The sequence below is a fragment of the Zonotrichia leucophrys genome, chromosome 8 (genome assembly GCF_028769735.1).
Source record: "Zonotrichia leucophrys gambelii isolate GWCS_2022_RI chromosome 8, RI_Zleu_2.0, whole genome shotgun sequence".
NCBI classification, from domain to species: Eukaryota; Metazoa; Chordata; class Aves; order Passeriformes; family Passerellidae; genus Zonotrichia; species Zonotrichia leucophrys.
In genome coordinates this window covers 1,727,700-1,746,645 of record NC_088178.1, presented here as the reverse complement: position 1 = coordinate 1,746,645, position 18,946 = coordinate 1,727,700, and the positions used below count along the sequence as shown (strand labels likewise).

The 18,946-nt window shown below is 47.6% G+C and overlaps 1 protein-coding gene across 1 annotated transcript in view; it reads left to right on the top strand.

The window, feature by feature from the left end:
* PRRX1 (paired related homeobox 1) overlaps nt 1-18,946 on the top strand; it is a 38,074-nt gene that overhangs the window by 11,302 nt on the left and 7,826 nt on the right. The gene's annotated exons all lie outside the window — the stretch shown is intronic.

Below are 18,946 nucleotides of genomic sequence, written 5' to 3'. Positions count from 1 at the left end.
GAAAGGTGGAATGAGAGCCAATGGCTGGGAGCAAAAGCCAGACATGCATTCAGAGGAGGTAGGAAATGCATTTTTTAGCTGTGAGATGCTGTGTAATCACTAGAAATAACTCCAAAGGAGAGCGCTGGCTGCTGCATCCATGAATGTCTGGAAGCCCTTTTGGAAGAGCAGCTTTTGTCAGCCATGAATTATTGGTCTCACCAGTGGGGTAACTGGGTGAAATGCTGTGGCTGAGTCTCACACAGACACTGAAGAGCTCAGCTCGGGCTGAGGGATGGGAGATGTGCTGCAGGCATGTTCCTGCCAGGAAACCAGATGGAGAGCACAGATCCCCACTTGGTACGAGTCTGTTTACAGGTTTGAACCAAAACATAGCAAGAAACACAACAGGAAAGCAACGTCCTCATCTCTGATCATAACTCAGGCCTTATGTGAGCCAGCTGCCTCACATTTATGGGACAGTCCCAAATCTCCAAAATCCCAAATCTCCAAAATCTCTCTATTAGGAATAACAGAGATAGGAAAACTTGGGAAGGGCAAACATCAGCCCTGCAGTTGGGAATAACCCAGCTTCCTCTTGTATTTCAGGAGCTCTTTGGAGTTTACTGCAGCTCTGAAGGCAGCAGGCTGTTGTGTGTGATTTCTGCTGTTTCTGGCCAGCTTGAGGCTCTGAGTGTGAGCAGTGTCTCCTGTAGCTGCAACCCTGCCAGCTTTGGGAAAAATGGGGAAAACAGGGAGAGCTGCAAATCTAATCAGTGCTGGGAAGAGGGATAAACGTGCTCAGCATCCTCGTGGGACAGAGCATCTCTGAAGTGGTGGGGTGAGCTCCCTGGGGTGGGTGTGCAGGGCTGGCACCAAGGGAAGGGAGCAGAAGGGTTTGCAGGGTTGGGATGATCAGAGCACTCACCCATCCCTTGCATCCACACCCCACTGTGCATTCAGTTGTCACCAGCAGGGAGAGAGCTGCTGAACCAGGAATGCCCAAGGAGCTGCAGGAGGGCAGCTCTTCCAGGAAGGTTCATGAAACAAAGCCCTCATGGTTGGTTCTCTGCTCCACCACTGAGCCCATGGAAATGGGAGCCTTTCTCCACCTGGCTGGCAGGCTCATTTTCCAGCCCCACAGCTCAGTGTTTGTGGATATGTGGTCATGGATGTGCTGCTGGCCAAGGAGTGTGGAGCTGTGGAGGTTTCCAAATGTGCTCTGTTCCTAGAAGGGACATTGAGTAAAAAGTGTGCCGAGAAATGGTTTGGCAATGGTTTGTTTTGGAGGAATTACACTTTCTTTCAGTGTGATTAATAAAGGGGATGTGGGGGGAAGATCAAAATCATCCAACTGCTCTAAAGACTTTGCTGGGCTGGGCAATGTTCAAACCTCAGTCTGAGTGTGAAAAGCCAGGTGGTCTCTGAATGTGTCCCAGGTCCTCCAAGCAGGATCCAAGGTTCTGAGTCTATCCTGGTACCTCCCTCAGCACATGAGACCTGCCCCAGGCAGAGCTGTGGCTGCAGCTCCAAGGGTGTTTGGTGCCACCACGTATGGTGATCAGGAGGTACCACAAGGCAGAAATGGGAATAGGATCATCCTTAACTCTGTGTGACATTGACGAATTTTGCTGCAGGATGTGCACTGGCTGTTAATTCTGTTTTGGGGCATCTTCTTTGTAAAGAGAGAAATCTTTGCACACCTGGTGTGCAAGAGAGCGGTGAGTGCCTCCTGCAGAAAATGTCAACCCTGGCCTGGGCCGGTCCTGCTGCTTGTTTTGAGAGGATTGAAATGATGCTGAACCCACTGGAATCAGGGATGCTGCAATTCTCTGGCAGCAGAAGCTGCTGGGGAGGCAGCTCTGGTCTGTCCTCTAACAGTGTTGACAGTCACAAGAGCCAAAGTGAAGGGGACCTTCCTACCTAAAAATGTAGCCCGGCACTTCTCAAGTGAATTGCTTCTGCATCAAGAAATGCAGATCCTATTCAAATGCAGCAGACAGAGAACTTCTGTCAGTTCTGGCTGGATAGGGGAAGCCTTCTCCAAATTAAAGCAATTATGGAGAAAGCAGCTGCTTTGTGCAAATACTTTGTTTCTGAGTTTCATTTAAAAGCATCACCTACGATGCAGGAATAAAAAAAAAGATTTTAGAAGCCTGCAAAAGGCAGGGTATCTCAGTTTGAAATCTCTTTTTTTTCTCCTGGAGTTTGCATGGTAGAACTTTTGAAGAAGTCAGCTCTGAACAGACTTTTAAAACAGAGAGCTGAGAGCCATCGTTGTGTGCCAGTGCTGAGGAAGGGATGGGGCTGCGGGAGGTGTGGGGAGATGCAGAGGGGTTTCTCTGTTATTCTGGTGCCATCTACTGGCCCAAACCCTCAGGAAGGTCTGTGACAGCGGGGACTGGAGCACGGATGGCCGGGGTGGGGTGGCCAGTGTCCCCCCAGGAGCAGGGGCTGCGTTCCCTCCCTGGTGCACAGTTGGTGCTGCACTCCCCATCGTCTCCAGGTCTGCTTTCCTCACGATTAATAGTTAAAAACACCAAAATCTGGAGCTTGGTCTGCTCAGTCAGCTCTTCCAGTCCTGTTCTTACCAGGAAGGTGAGAGGGGGTTATGTGGAGGTGGCAGTGCTGCTCCTGCCACTGTGCACCTCCAGGGATGCCCACCTGGGCTGAGCTCTGCTGGCATCTTCCTTTGTTTTGTTAGAGCAGCAGGGTGAGACTCTGTGTTCTTGTGTCTTGTAAAAGCTTGGGCTCACCCAGCTGCGTGGTCTTGGCTGCTGACATTAATAATCCTCTTTCCTTTTACTGAGCCACCAGGTTTTCAAAAAAGTAACAGGAGCTGAATTACCTTCACGATTGCTGTTCGAATGGTCTAAACATGGTTGAAGTTGGCCAATTCCTCAAAAACTGCCATGAGATCAGAGGCAAAGAGCACATTGCACTGTAAACATTTCCTCTTGTGAGCCAGCTGGGAGAGCTGGGCTGCCCTTCTGGAAGGCACCTCGAGGGATTTGGGATTTGAGGGCACAATCCAAAACACCCATCTCCTGTGGGAGGCTGATCTGAGCTCTGCCCCATGGCTTCTTCCCCATCACTGCCTGTCTCCTGCTTGCCACACACTGCAGGCTGGCTTAGCTGTGCTGGTGGCCAGGCCAGCCCCGTGTGGCAGGTCCCTGAGGAGAGGATGTCCCCTTTCTTTCTCTGTTGTGGCTGCTTCAAAGGACCGAGGCACGTCCTCGGCTCGCTTCGCTCCAGCGTGGCAAGCTGGGCTTTGAGCAAGGCACAGCCCAGCCAGCACAGGGAGCACAGGAAGCCAGGAGACAGGAACAGATCTTTGATGGGGTTTTCCAGCAGCTTTTCCCTCTCTTTGGATTTTGCAGTTTAAGGGCAAGAAGCACAGCAGGAGATGGTGCAGGAGCAGCATCTGTGTTGGGGCCAACAGGAGGCATTTCTCCTCCTCTAACCCCTGTGGTTATTGTCATTTGCAACTTTTAAAGTGTTTGGGTTTCAAGCCTTTGACATTTATTTCCTTATTTCCTCTATTTCCTTATTTCCTCTGATGATTTGAGAGAAGTCAAAGCCTTTTCTATGTGAAAACTGGAAGCATGGGGAGTAGGTGAAGGTGAGGCAGGCTGGTCCCAGTAACCAGTAACACCCCAAAGCTGTCTGGGCAGTCACAGGGATTTGGTGTTGTTTTGGGGCAGCCTGGCCTGTTTCAGCCAGTGCTGGTGGAGCTCTGGGGCAGATCTGTGATTAGGGTGGCCATGGGCACCCTTCTCTCTGGGGGAGTGCAGCAGCAGGGCTCCCGAGGCAGGCAGTGAGTATGGGACCCCTGATTTTGGTAGGTAACCAGGATAGGGTATAACCCATGCCCAGGACTGAGGGTTTTGATATTTTATCTGTGCCCAGGTGGTGGATTCCATAAAACTGCCAGAGTGACTAAGAAACAAATGCCTGACCAACAGAAGAGGTTTGTGAGAGAAATCTGTAGGGTGAATCACAGCCTGGGCTCAGCAAGCAAGAGGACTTGAAGTCAGCTGTGCATAAATGATAATCTTTGGGAGTACTTCAGCTCTCCTGTTAGCCAGAACCAAATGTAATATTTGTTTTAGTAACTCATCCATCCTTCATCGGGGATGAGTTTTCCAGCTCAAAGGGAGATTTTCATCTCCAGCTCCTGTAATGCTCCTAATGCTGGGACCTGATTAGGTTGAAATACAACTTGGGTTTACTTTGTGTGGAGACTTGGGGTTTTGTTCCTGTTGGTTTTGATTCAGGAAGGTGTCTCTGTTCATCGGGGGCACTTGAGCTATGTGCTGAGTGAAAGCAGGGTGTGAGCTGGGAGGGCAGGATCCGTGGCAGGCTCCTTCCCATCAGAGCCTGGGAAATAAAACAGGATTCCAGGACACCCACTTGATCATCTTGGCTTGGGAGACAAAATTTAAAAAGCGCTTTTTTTTTTCCCCTAAAGGACTCCAAGGTTTGCCTTCCAGGCTCTATAGAAATTGCCATCTGACTTGTGGTCCAGGAAATAGCTGAGATTTTCCTGTGCATTGTCTCAAGTTGAACGTTTCAGCCTTTAGCTCTGTGCCTGACTGGGAGTGCCTAGAGCAACACCTGCCTCTGCAGGTGGGTTTAGCTGATACACTTCAGCTATTAAAGCAAAACAGCTGACTAATGACAGGCTGTGGTGTTTGTGAGAGTCCTCAGGACAAGGTGAGAGATGAGAATTGACTCCAAGTTCTCAGAAGGTTGATTTATTATTTTATGATATATTATATTAAAAGAATGCTGTACTAAAACTATACTAAAGAAAGAGAGAGGATACATCAGAAGTCTAGCAAGAATGATAAAGAAAGCTCGTGACTGAGCTGATAGTGATTGGTCATTAATTTAAAGCAATTCACATGGAACCAATCAAACATTCACCTGTTGGTAAACAAGGTCCAAGCCACATTCCAAAGCAGCAAACACAGGAGCAGCAATCAGATAATTATTGTTTTCATTCCTCTCTGAGGCTTCTCAGCTTCCCAGGAGAAAATCCTGGGCAAAGAGGATTTTTCAGAAAATATCATGGTGACAACAGGCCATTGCTTTCAGGATGCCTGGTTCACTAAACAGAGAACCCAGAGCCTTTATGGGAAGACTGTCACTACCTGAATGTGTCATGCTGGCTTAGCAAGAGCAAAGCTCAGTCTCAGCATTGCTTGAAGGATTGTGGCGTTTAATTATCTATATGATTTTTATTTTAGGCTTCAGATTCTGGGGTCGTTGTAAAACCTGGCAGGACAAAAGCACAACTCTGTCAGTGTGTGTATGGTGGGAGGATGAGACTCAGCCAGCTTTAAGATTAGAAAGGAGCAGAGAATGCAGTGAGAGGAGGCACAGCCAGTCTGGAGCCTGTGTCCGTGCTGATCTCCAGCAGGGGCAGTAGCACAGTTCTGGGAGGATCCAGGATGCGAGAATATTCACGTTGGTCCTGCTGTGCACGAACAACTCTGAGTGGCACAGCCTTGGCAAAGCTCTCCCCTGTCCCCAGCCCAGTAAGACACCCTGAATTTGAAGCCAGGTGACAATTGCTGGCCTTGCAGGGGTTAACTGGTGCAGGCTGGGTTTTACAGGTGCTGGGGCAGGCAGGCTCCGTGCCACAGGCTGCAGCTGCCTGCAAAAAGGATTGGTTTTCCCCTTTCTTTTCTGTTGGTGCTGCACGAGTCCTGTGGATGGCTAAATCTCCTTCCAGGACAAGGCAGACAAAGGGTATCTACTCAATAAATCCCTGTCTGTGTAGGTCTGGGGAATGAAACAGAAAAGTTTTTGCCAAGCAGAGGGACGGGGACGTTTTACAGCTCACCGAGCAGGCTCCAGGTTTGTGGCAGGAAAACATAGCTCAGGCTGACCTCTCTGGAGCCCCCTTTGAGAGCCAGGGTGGAGACTGCTTCTGGACTGTTTCTGGACTGTCACTTTTTCCAGGTCAACTAAAGATAGCCCTGGAGCAGTGCAGACAGCCAGTGATGGCCTTTCCCTCCCCAGGCATGCTCTCTCACTCTGCAAGGACACAGCATTCATCCCGAGAAACACCAGCAGGGATTCCCAGCTCTGAGCTCTCCTTTGCCAGAGCCTGAGTGCAGAAAAGCTTGAGGGCCTGAGGAGTTTGGTGGCAGAGCTCTTTCCTCCTGCTGGGGAGGTAGGAATAATCCAGGGACAGGGAAGGGAGGCTGCCTTTTGTCCTGGCTTGTGGCTGACTTGTGCAGGATCAAGAGGTGATGGAGCTCCTCAACTTCCACACTGTTGACCTCAGTCTATCCTAGCTGACCATCCAGCCTGGAGGAATGGGATGATTCCCTCATATTCCTCCTTAACTTAATGAGCTGTGGGGAGAATGAGTTCAGGGTCTTTTTGCAGCCTGCTTAGAGCTTAGCAGCCATAGCTTAGCAAACCCCTTGCAAAAACCAGCTTGCTGTGTCCCGGCCCTGTGGCTGAGCTTGCCAGCGAGCTGGAGAGCTGGGCAGAGGGATATGAGCAGTCCCAAAGCAGGCAGCAGCCTCCTGAGAAGGGGCAGGAAATGCTGAATTCCCAATCCCCCCTGCTGAACCAGCAGCTCGTGCCGAGCATTGTCGCCGAGCGCCTTCGCAGCGTTTTATGGGGAATAATCTGTTGTCATCAAAGCCCATGGCAAATTCCATACTTTCTGCAGCTGATGCTAAATAGGTCTTTTGAAGGTTGTAATTTCTCGTTTAACTGATGCCAGTTGTGAATACTTTGTGTTGAGGAATAACCCCTTAGTGCCAAGTAAAATACAGTGGAAGTCTGTGGCGTGTTTTTCAGCGTATTGTTAGTTACAGCCCTCCTGACAGAGCACATTCTATGCTGAAGATAAATGCTTGGGAGTCTCTTGCCAATTTATGTCCAAAAGGGCTTTTCTTGGATGTCCTCCCTTCTGTGGAAAATGCTTTTCTGTTTTTCCAGCAAACATTTAATGAGCTGTGCTTAAAAGAAAAAGAGAGCCTATTTCAGGACCAGCCTGCGGTGCTTTAGTTCTCTCCCAGCTGGTTTGGGCTTCTTTGGGTGCTCTGATCTCTGTTACACCATGCTGCATGGCAGTGGGCTTTGTGGAGCAACTTGCATCTTCCAGGACCTGCATGGGGGATGTTTCAGTGCACCCAGCACCACTCTGGAGTGTCCCTTGTGCCTGGGATGGAAGGACATTTGCAGCTGACCTGTACCAGAAAACCCAGGCTCTGTGCAGGTTGCACGTACAGCTGTTGGCACATCAGGAATTCCCATGCAGGAATTGAATTCAATTTCAGTGTGCTGGGGTGTGAGGCCACTTGGAGGATGTGCCCACTGGCATCTGGGCTAGTGGTGCCCCATGGCCAGGAGCCTCTGGTTGCTCACAGCTTGGTTCCAGCTCAGCTTGTCCAGCACCTGGCTGGGCCCTGAGGATGCCCAGAGAGGGCATTCAGCTGGCTAGCCTGGTCTGGGAGATGTGTGGAGAGCTGCATGAAGAAGAGGGAGGGGGAAGAGGGTTCCTCTGACAGGGAACCACCTGCACACTTGCCCACAGGACCAGAGGTTGGCAGAATGAAGTTGAAGGCTCTTGAGGTTTCTGTGAGCAGCCAGGAGCAGCTGAGCTTTCTTTCCTAGGGATGAGGTGGTTTCAGAAGTCCCCTTGAGGGATGCTGCAGTGAAGCAGACAGAGCCCATCCCATGGTATCAGTTTCTCTGGGTCTGGATTGAAGGCACTTGAGATGTTAGTTCATGTTTGGACTCAGGTGTTTATTATTTCTTATCAGTGAAAGTCTCACAACCATGAGTTCTGCAGCCTTTCATTAGCAAGGCACAAAATGGCCAACAGTCTCTTGTTACAAGGTCTTTTAAGTTCAAACTATCCATTAAGAAATGACACCTAAATTATTTTCCCTTTTAACCCAATAACTGATCACTCAAAGCCCACAATGCAGACTTTTCTGCCCAATTACAAAACACCACCCAAACCCATGGAGAAGAAGGAAAAAGAAGGTAAAGAAGAACAACCTGCCTCCACCCTCAAACCTCCACCTTGCTTCATATTTATTTCTATATTCTGAAACCCCAAACTTTAAGTTTTCCACCCTGTGATATTACACACTTCTAACCAACTACACACCCGTAATCCCAGTGCTATTCATCAATTTTGGAAGCCTTCTCCATGGCCTCAGGTCAAATGCAGTGTTCTCTTGTGGGTCTGTGCCTTTAAGCACAGAACGTTTACAATTCTCAGCATCCAGGGTTCCAACACCATGGGTGCTTCTTTCCAAATCTGTCTGAATCCCAGGTGTGGGGTCAGTAGTCAGCGAGGCAGTGCAGCATGGGGGGATCTGAGGCTCTGTGCCCTGCTGGCACTGGCAGTGCCTGGGAAATGGGGCTGCAGGACTCACCAACACCCCAGCGCTCACTTCTGTATGCAGCTGAAATGAAACAGCTGCTCTGTGTGCCTTTATACCACACACTGAAAGTGCTTTCATTGCTTGCTGTTATTTTATTTTCTGTGCTGTGAAGGTAATGCCAGTGCATCCCACTTGTGATTTATCTGGATTGATTTTATTGAAATCACACTTTTATTTATTTATTTTATTGAGTTGCTTTTTGTCTGCACCCCACTTAAGCACGGGGCTGCTGGATGTGTTATGAACAAAGAGAGTTGGCAGTGCACCTCTACTCCAGGGCCATATGGAATTTTCATGTGCTTTTTGCTTTGGGGACCTCTGAGGATGGAGAAATCTGTGTGACCCACACTAATCACCCCTGCAGTCTTGAATCTGGAAGGTAATTTGCTTATTTCAGGGCAGCTTTGATGTGGATGGGTTTAAATCTGCACTTCTATATGGTGTTGGACATGGCCCTGAGGCTAGGCTCTCTCTAAATATTCTCATTGTTTTTCCAGTGAAAAACATCACCTAACTCCCAAAGGTTTTGCTGAGTAGTATTTTTTTATTATTTGGAGAACAATTTTTTTTCTGCATTTCCATTGCAAATCATATTCACATATCAGTGTTTCTTGGCTTAAAAATACTTGATTTACTTTATTTTTACTTTAGTTGTTAGCAAAAAATATTTAATGAAATAATTATTTTGCCAGAGGGTTGATAAAGAAAATCTAAGATGTCGTCCTGCGTGTGTGGAGAAATCTGTTTTAAAACTTCTCATTAAACATAATGGCATTTCTGGACGTGAGTAACACTAGGAAGTTTGAAAAAATGCCCATGCTAACAGGCTGGGGGACAGGAATTTGCTGTATTTGACAGGCTGGATGTGAGAAGGATGCAGCACTGCAAATTCGGCAGCGCAGCCTTGCCAATGTGTCTAGACAGCCCATCTCTATGGGGGAGAGAAAAGCTTATTTCTTGGAGCTGCTCCAGTGAGACCAGACCACTTCTGGGCTCCTTTATCCATGGAGACTTTCCATCCAGGCTTGGGGTTTGTGCTGAGCTGGCTCAGCCTGGTGCCTGGTGATGCACATGAGCTGGTTTGGGTGAGCTGTGCTACCTTTTGCTGGTCTTGAGATAGTCCTGGGTAGGTGAGGATTTGGCTGGTCTGGCAGTGGGTGTGATTCCTTTATAAAAGGCTTAAATTGTGTTACATTTTGCTAGAGCAGCAGCAGCTGTCTGCTAACCCTGCACCAGAGCAAAGGCAGTGTTTTGTGGCTGAGATATCTCACATTTCTGCACAGGTCCCCTTAATTGTCCAATCCTCCAGGTTAGAGTGTCTAACATTTCATGCAGATTAAGGGCAGGAATAAACAGATACCCTGTAATATATTCATCACCTGGAGGCAAAAATTATTACTCCATGTTAAGGATTGTCATTTCCAGCATATCCCTTGTGTGCCTCAATTCACAGGATCTCTCATGATCATTATTTTGCCTCCTCTGCTGGGAGTTGTGCTTTTCAAACTGCGGTGAACTCTGGAAAGACAGGGCTTTCCATTCTTCAGCTTTCTGATTTCAGATTTCTGGATGATTGTTCCACTCTGGCTAGGAACCATTCAAAATACATTCCAAAATATTCATCATTCCAGCAGGCTAAGAAACATAAGATGTAGCAATTTATTAGCTAATGTGAAATGCATTCGCGGTCCAGAAGAGGCAGAGGATGGAGTGGGGGGTCTGAGCCTGGTTTTCCTTTGTGTCCTGCAGAGCTGGGGTGTGGAGCATCCTGGAGCCCATGCTCTGTCCCATCTGCCTTCCTGTTTTGTTGGATGCCCAACAAAAATCTCCCAGCCACCAGCAGCAGCCTCCTTGTCCATTCTCCTTAGAAGAGCACGTTTTCACTGTGGACCTGGGAAGAAGAAATTTGTTCTGGCTCTCTGCATGCTCTGATCCCTCCTGCAGCTGCTGTTAAGGTCCTTTATCACCCACACAAGGAGCGTGCTCCTGGTCAGGATGCTCAGCCCTTGCAGAAGGCAGGTGGGCTGGATGCTGAGAGCCAGGCTCAAGTTCTGTTATTTCTGGACCTCGGATGCCATCGTTTTTCCAGTTGTGATCAAGAGGGACCCATAAAATCCATTAGCGGTAAAAAAAAAATGGATTTCTAAGTGAAGCTTTGCAGCAACTCCGGTCCAGTTTGCTCAGGAAGGGGTGGTGGTGGTCCAATTTCCTTGAAACCCATTTGTTCTTGGATGCTAATGAAAGGGGAGCTCAGCCTTTGGAGACTCGTGGCCGTGTTCTCGCCGCCGTTCGCGCCTCCCCTGCTCCTGGCACAGCCTTTCTGTGCCATGCAGTTTGCACTCCTGGATGTTCCAGGAATACACAGATGAAATATCCATCGGGAGCAGTGTTCCTGCCTACCAGAGCAGCCAGCTGGCGTGTGCATCCCACTGGTCATCGTCAGTCTGTTTGTGTAGGTCCCAAAAAAAACCCCATCCAAGTGAATTTCCAGATCCAGTCTGGAAATGGCACTTCTCAGCAACACAGTGGGGACCTGGACAAGCAGAGACGCTCATGGAGCCACTCAGCTTGAGTCAGTGTTTCCCCCTGAGAGGAGCTTGCTGGGGAGCGTTTGCAGCCTCTCGTGGCTGTTGGAAATGAGCGAGCTGAAATGCCAAGTGCCTCATCTTCAAGGGATATGTGGACAGGAAAAAAATCCCCCCCAAGCAGCTCTTTTCTGTCTTCACAAAAACCGTTTCTTTTTTCTTCCCCCACCCTCCTTTTTATTTTTGCACTAGTCAGCTTGTTGTAAAAATATCCGATTTTCCTTAGTTGAGAGCTTTTCTAGCTCAAGTTCACGAGGATTTTTTTTGCCACTATTTCTAAATGCGAGAATAAATTTATTAAAAGCAGTGTTGTCCAGAGTTCAGGTGCCAGGTTTTCACTTCATGGCTTCCACCTTTTCATGACTCATGGCGAGCTATAGGTCTGGGGGGTCACTTCTGTACATAAAGAGAAGGGGACACTTGGAAAATCCAACGTGGAGTGGGTGAAAATAATACTGTGTGCCTTTTACATAATGTGTAACCCCATGGAGCTCACTCCAGGGGGATATGAGTGTGGAAAATGGATTAGTAACTTCTTTGTCCTAATTGCAGTGGTGCTTGTTGCCCCTGTCTTTGAGGCAGCTTGTGGGGTATATCCAGGTGGATGTGGATATTGGCCTTCCCGACTCCTCCGTCTGCTCCTGCTTGGAAAGGGTTAATTGCATGGTCCAGTTGAGAGCAGTGGTGGCTCTGGAGGACACTGATGTGCTGGTTTTGAGCAACCACATGTGCATGAAAGGGAGCAGTGTCCCACAGCTTGGCTTTTTGAGTTTTTGGAGAAGGGAAGGGAAAGGGTGTTGAACAAGAGAGGAGAAATTTTTATTAAGGTTTTTTTTTTTTTTCTGGAATGAACTGGGGCAGGGAGGGGATCAAGAACACGGAGAGGCGTCTTTGGGAGTGAGAAGATACGGATGGAGCAGGGCGGAGGTTGGGAAGTTTGATCTGTGCTGAGTCTGTGCCATTCCTAAGATGGAACATCAGGACACAGGAAGGGGAGCTGATGGGAAGAGGTGTTGGAAGCCAAACCCCTGACCTTGCAAGGCCGTGAATTCACACACATTCAAGCACTGATCCAGATCTGAAACTGATGCCTCAGGTTTGAGATTTTGTATTTTTCAGGTTCTGTGCTGCTTTAGTGTGTGGGTCTGAGCTTCATATTAGGGGATGGTGAGCTCTGTGCACAGAGCAGGGAGACAAAACAATTCCTGCTCTAGCTGGGCACCAAGGACAAATGATCCAAATCTCAACCCAACAGCACAAACACAGTGGGCTGGAGAGAGAAAAGCAAAAAAGTTGGGACTTCATGGGCTGGAGCTGTAATTGGACAATGAACTCCAATATGCAAATAGAGCAGAACTTATAAAAGTGAGAGACCCTGTGACTGATTGTGCATTTTGTGACCATTTTGGCTCATTTCGGGTGTAGCCCTGGCTGGGCTCTTGTGCTGCCCAAGGTGGATCCATTGAGGCCTCCTAATAAATCCCTACTTTATTATTTAACTTTTTCTAGCCTCTATTGTAGGTCAGCCTTGACAAGACATCAAAACCAGGAGTGAGGGAGGAGCTGTGGAGGCTGAGAGGCTCTCAAGGTGCCACCGTGGCAGCTCAGGGACATTGGGGTGTGATGGTAGGGTTTGGCTGGCACAGCCCTGTGAGGGCATTTCTGCTCCTGTGCCATGGCTCCAATCTCTGCATTTCTGCTCCTGTGCCACGGCTCTGCACCGTGGGGCTGATCTGGGGGGGACATGGGGGAGCTCAGCCCCCTTGGATCCCCCACTGAATCCACACTGCTGGAGCTCTGCCACGGCCTGGTGGTTTGGTCTCTTTGTCAGTTACAAAGTGCAGCCTCACAGAACATGATTTGCCTCTGGCAGGCTTTAAAATGTATGTGTTTGCTTTTGATTATGTCTGTTGTTTTTTTGGGGGTTTGGGTTTTTTTTTTTCTAAATTAATTTTCCAAGGATCAATGCGGTAATGCATATAAAAATTACAATATGTAAAACAAAGTATAAAAGCATACAAGGAATTCCAAACACATAACATACTGTGCCTTGGAGCTTATGAGATCCATACAGTGCTTATTGTATTATGGGAACACTCTGACCCCAAGACCCATCAGAAAGGCTTGTTAGAAGAGCAGGACTAAGCCGTGTGCCTTATGAGCTGTTGGATGCCCAGAAGGAAAACTCCAGTGAATATAAAAGCAGAACTGTTGCAGCAGAGCTCAGACTGGTCTGTGGGATGCAGGGGGACTTTCCATGGCTTTGTACCAATTTCTGGAGGAGGATGTAAACTTCTGCCCCCACAAATGTTGTTCTCCCAATAATTAACACTGAATGTTAAGTCTTTCCAGCGAGACTCTCCGGATTTCCACGGGATCATGATTACTCTTTTTTTTTTTTTATCCCCAAATATAATTTCTTCTGTCAGCTCCAGCAAGTGGGAACATTGAAATGGTTAGAGAGGGCTCACATCTTAGCTGCTGTAACTGCCCATGTGCTTTACAGGTTGCCAGCAGATGAGAGACAGAGCGCCAGAGCTGAAACCACCCTGAAAAGGAGTTCTGGCTTACATAAGACAGGATAGAGCTCTTGGCTTCTCATCCTGCCCTGTCTGTGGGTCAGGAGCAGGCAGCTTGGGGTTTTGATGGGACCCTATCCCTGCAGACCAGAACACAGGGAAAGCCTCTGCACCAAGTCCCCAGTGCCTGGTAAGTTTGGGTGAAGACTGTTTGCATGCAGGAAACTCTTCTCAGGAGCTTGGAGGCATCTCTAGACTCTCCACCTGAATATTGACAACCCCAAGACCTCATTCCAGGGCCCAAGAGTCGCTGACTGTGCTGTGCCTCAAATCCCACCTGGGAATGTCTCCTTTGGCCACGGTGCAGGTGGGAGCACCCTCTGCTCCTGAGGGAGGACAGCCAGGGTTTCATCCTCCCATTGGCGAGGCTGTGGCTGTGCAGGGCCTCAGCAGCTCCTGGCAGGCAGAGCCAAATTCAATAAGGTGATGCCTTGAGAGGCTAGATAGTGTTAAAGGAATAAAGCAGAGATTTATTAAATTATTTATTCCTTTATTAAAGGAATAAAGTAGGTATTTATTAAAGTAGGTATTTATTATCCTATTCCAAAGGATACAGGGCTCTCCCTGCTATCCCAGCCGTTCACAGCTCTGTAATGATCTGTAATTGTTTGTGTGCAGGCAGCTAAAAATCACCCTGATAGGTCCCACATTGCAGACCCTTTGGAGAGGAACTGCTGTAGCCCCACGGGTAACACTGAAAATGTGCATGTTTTTCTGTTTAACATTAAAACTCAGGTTTAGTATGAAAAATTCGGTGTCACCTTTCTGAAGCTTTGTGCTCATGCACAGAACAGCTTCTTATTTATGTGCAAAACTTGAACCTGACTGCAAGATAATCACAAGAGATGGCTCTTAAAGGAAATAGAGCATCTGTTTCTTCACTTTTATTTTTCCTGTGTTCCTGATGCTCTCAACAAGACTGGAACTTTGGATACTTGATTTTCTATGTAATTGAAATAATTTAAACATTATGATAGTGCAGAAAAAAACCCAGTAGAGGTGAGGAGAAAAGCTCAGCTGGTGTTGTGTAATGAGAAGAAAATGATAGCTCAAAAATCTCTATATTCTGACCTGTACTCAGAATAAAAACTTGCTGTTTTCACTGTTGTACAGCTGGGCTCGCTATCGCTGCTGTAGTGAAGTACATGACTTAACAGGCATCTTCTACCTTAACATATTTACCTTTATTTGTTATCTTCATTCCATATTGCCTACATTTGTGATGGCTGCTGTGGAATCCCTACACCTTCTTTTTGTAGCATTTGTGTGCCCTGAAGTTAAACCTTGTTTAACTTATTTGGAAATAATTCTCTTGCGCGCAGAAATCCGCACGAGCTGGAGTTCATTCTCTCCTGGGAGATTTTAGAAAGGAAGATACTTCAGACACCTCTGGGCATGAAATCTTATCCATTTATGGCCCCCTGCCCCGCTTCTGTCCCTGCTCACATCTGGCAAAGACAATGGATGCTGCTGGTGGACAAGGAGCCCCCGGGATGAGCGGGGTGGAAAATCAGTGAGCCTTGTCTCAAATCAGCGGGGCAGGGCTCTGTCACCCTGTGGGTTCTGTGTGTCCCCATTACTCTGCTTGGAGCCTTGGTTTTGCTTTGATTAAACATTTCTGGGTTTTGGTTTTGAGTTTTTTATGATGCCAGTTGGCAAAGCTGCCCTGCACGCGAAGCGTTGCGATGTTTTTAGAGGGATGTCACAAATCGAAAGCAAAGCAGAGCGTGGGTTAAAGTGGACTGGGAGTGTGTGATGGGCTAAAAACTGGATGGCTGATGTTGAGCAAAGGAGCCTGCCCAGAGCTGGGGGAACACCCAGAAATATTTATATTCAAGTTTCATGAAACTGAAGTTTAAACCAAATAAAGAGTCCTGCTCCTTCTATTCTCCCTTTTCCTTTCTTTCTCCACCAATCTGAATAAAACTTTCACTTGCCTGCAGTATTTTTTTATATTTTAAGAGTTTTGAATTGTTGCCTTTTTAATTTATAGTTTATTATTTTTTTCACTGTGAAATCATTTGTCTTGCTTGTTCTTAAATCTATGTTCAAACGTTAGCTTCTTATTTTGAAGGGTGTGCTTAGAGTGTGATTCCTTATTTTCTTCCTGGAATCCTTTCTCAGTTTACAGTTTCTATAACTGATGTGACAAATCTTTGCTGCCTTACCATACATTATATTGTGGTTAAGTGTCTCTGTCCTGCCCTTAATTAAATCCAATGGTTTACTTTCAATTCTGATCCAATTAATGAACTATAATAGCTGGTTCTGGACTTAATAGAACTGGTCAAAAGTTTTACAGACTGCCCACACAATGTAAATCCCATCTGGAAATTAGCTTTTCTTCTGACCTGGAATGAATGCAAGTATGCACAAGCATTCCTGCAAACTGGAAATCTAAAGTATGTTGTGGTTGATGAAAAAATACCAATTTTGAAACTACTATGGAGGCATTTAGTTTTCAACTCTGATTTTTTAAAAATTTAAAAATTTAATTTTTGTGGGTTTTTTTTTTGTTTTAGGGTTTTTTTGGGGGGTGGTTTGTTTTTTTTTTTTCAAGGTGGCATCCCAAGAGGAGCTGCCTGGTGGTGCCCCAGCAATAGTTACAGGCACTGGGACAGACACTGTGAGGTGAGGAGAAGAGATTGGAGTGTGTGCAAGTGTGGATCCGCCTCACTGCAAGAGGAAAAAAGAACAGGATGTTTCCTGCTGAATCATTTAGGAGCACTTGAAAATGCTTTGGTGCACTTGTGTATGACACCAGGACCTGCATGTTACGGGGAAATGTAGAAATAGCACAGGAAAACGCAAATGTGGAAACAGGAAACGTAGTCCCAGCGTGGAAGGTTGGGATTTGGCAATGGAATTCCCAGATTTTCCAGCACTGGGTTCCTGAGAGGAGAACACACGTTTCAGTCTTTTTGTGAGGCACATTTGCAAGCTGCTCAGCTTTTGAGGGCTCTGCATGTCATAAAATTTTTCTGATTAAAAGAACGTTGACAAAAGACTTCTGGCCTACCTAAAAAATCTTTAGAGCTGTTTCCCTCTCCTCTCCGTTTCTGCTGACCCCAGTCACTCGTGCTGTCAACACTATTTAGGAATACCATTTTTCAGGAATACCGTTTTTCAGGAATACCGTTTTCTAGTGTTCAGGGTTGTTTCCTGATGAAGAAATAATGGCAGAGTAGAAGAAACACCCTGCTGATGTGCTGGAGGCAGCCGGGGAGCGCTGAGAGCAAGGTGACATTGGCAGGCAGGCTGGGTTTAGGTGTGTGCAGTCCCTCCTTAGCAGCACATGGCAAGACACAAGGACTGACCAACCCCATGCTGCTCTGGATTAATATCCTGTTGTGGTTTTTTTCCCCTGCTACCCAAATCACTCCTGTAGAGGTTTGGATTTTGTGCTGTTCCAGAGGTGCGGTGATCGGAGATCCCAAAATTCCAGAGCTGCCTGTCACAGGTTGTGCTTTGCTGTCACCTCTGTCCCGAAAAAAGGGGGTGACTGACATCCCTGCTCCATGGCAGCCTAGACTGGAGGTGCTTTAGCCAGCAGTGACCCAGCCATGAGTCACCCAGCACGGACACTTTCTGTCCTGGCTATTTTTGGGCTCGGTAATTACGAGGTGAGCCGTGAATCACCGGCAGCGTCTCGCTTTACGCCGGGAGGAAGCCAGGCAAATTGTGCTAACGTGCTTGGCAGGGGGAATTAATTCTTGTTCTCTGGTGTTTTACAGACTTTGGCCCTTCTTCTTGCTCCCCGGAGGGATGTGCTCACCCCTCCTCATGCGTAGCTGTCACGCAGGGCCAAGCAAGGGCTGAACTCGTGTTCCGTGCAGCCGGGTGTTGTCTTCTGGGCAGAAATGATGCTTCAGAGGCCTGGATGGGATTCTGAAGGGGTCCCAAAGGCTTTTATTGATTTGTTCATATGCTCTGCATAGGCAGGGTTTAGGTTAGAGAATAGCATGAAGTGGGTAATTCCAAAGGAGGCCGTGTTGTCTTTGGCCTCTCCAGCAGCTGGCCTTGCGGTGTTTGTGGCATTTGGAGGGACATTTGTGCCCTGAGGCTCTGTTTGCTGTCTTGTGTGGTGCACAGCAGAGCCAGGGGGAAATAGCTGACCCCTTTTGAGAAGGGTTTGGTGATGAGTCAAGAGAGGGACATGCAGGGTTTTTGCCTTCTTTATAAGGGATGGAGCTTGTGATGGCGTTAAACCCCCAGCAGGGAGAAACATGTGCAGGGCATTCTGCACAAGCAGCACTTCAATCCCATCCCTCTGAGCTGATAGATTCACCTGTAGCCCTGCTTTAATTCCTTCATACCTTTGTTTTCCTTGCACATTCCTGCCTCTGCCAGTCCCTTCTCAGCTCAGCTTTACGACTCAGCATTCCTGTTAAAAACCGATCTCCAAACACTTCCTCTCGGATACGGGAAAACCAAGGGTGTGTTTTTGCACCCAGGAATCCCCAGGCTGGAAAGGAGCCTTCTGGGGATCATCAGGCTGTTGGAGGAGGATTAGGGATGGAGGCACTGTAAACCTGAAGGAATTTGAAAGCCGTGCTTTAATTTAAGAGGAATGTCCTTTTGTTCTCAAATGGATGGGCCTTGCTCCAAAGGTGTTCAGGTGCAGTAACTGGTACCAGATGGGCTGTGGAAAGCAACACAAACAGGTGGTGAGGACAACAACCACAGACTTTAATTTCCTTGCCAGCCCCTCCCTGTGCCTTACATACCCCCTGGAGAAGAGAGGGATAAGGGGAGCTGTCATAATTGTCCACGGCAAAAGGAGTGACTTTTGGGGGGGTGTTCTTATGTACATAGTAGGTCAAGCCCTGGCACTCAGTGGTGACACTCAGCTGGACCAAGGTGTGCAGGGATGAACTTAGAATATGATTCCCTAGCTTCTGCATTTTTATGGAGTAAGAGATCAATACACTTTAATGCTGACATGAATATTGGCTCAGGTCCCCCCAGGGTAACGTGGATTTTTGGTGGCACCCCACACATACTGGTGTGGTCCAGTATGTTGATTAATTTCTGAGTAAATGCAAAGCAGATACAAAACAATACCTGCTCTTATGGGTGGTTGTTCATCACCTTGCTGGGCTCAGCAAAGCAAGGAGGATGCTGCAGAGGGCACAGCTGCTCCTCACTAGCAGCATCCAAGAGTGTGCTCTTACCCCAGAGAGCTGTGTTACATCCCAGTCAGAGCAGTCCTTGGAAATCTGAAACAGAGAGAACAGTGCTTTGTGATTCTTTGCTGTCAGAAAAGTTTTCTGGGATTGTGAGGAATGGGGAGATGAATTTTGGGCTTTTTTGCTGCATTTTAGAGATAAGGAAGCTGAGAGCTGGGGTAGCTTAAGAGATCTGGCACAAGTCTTAC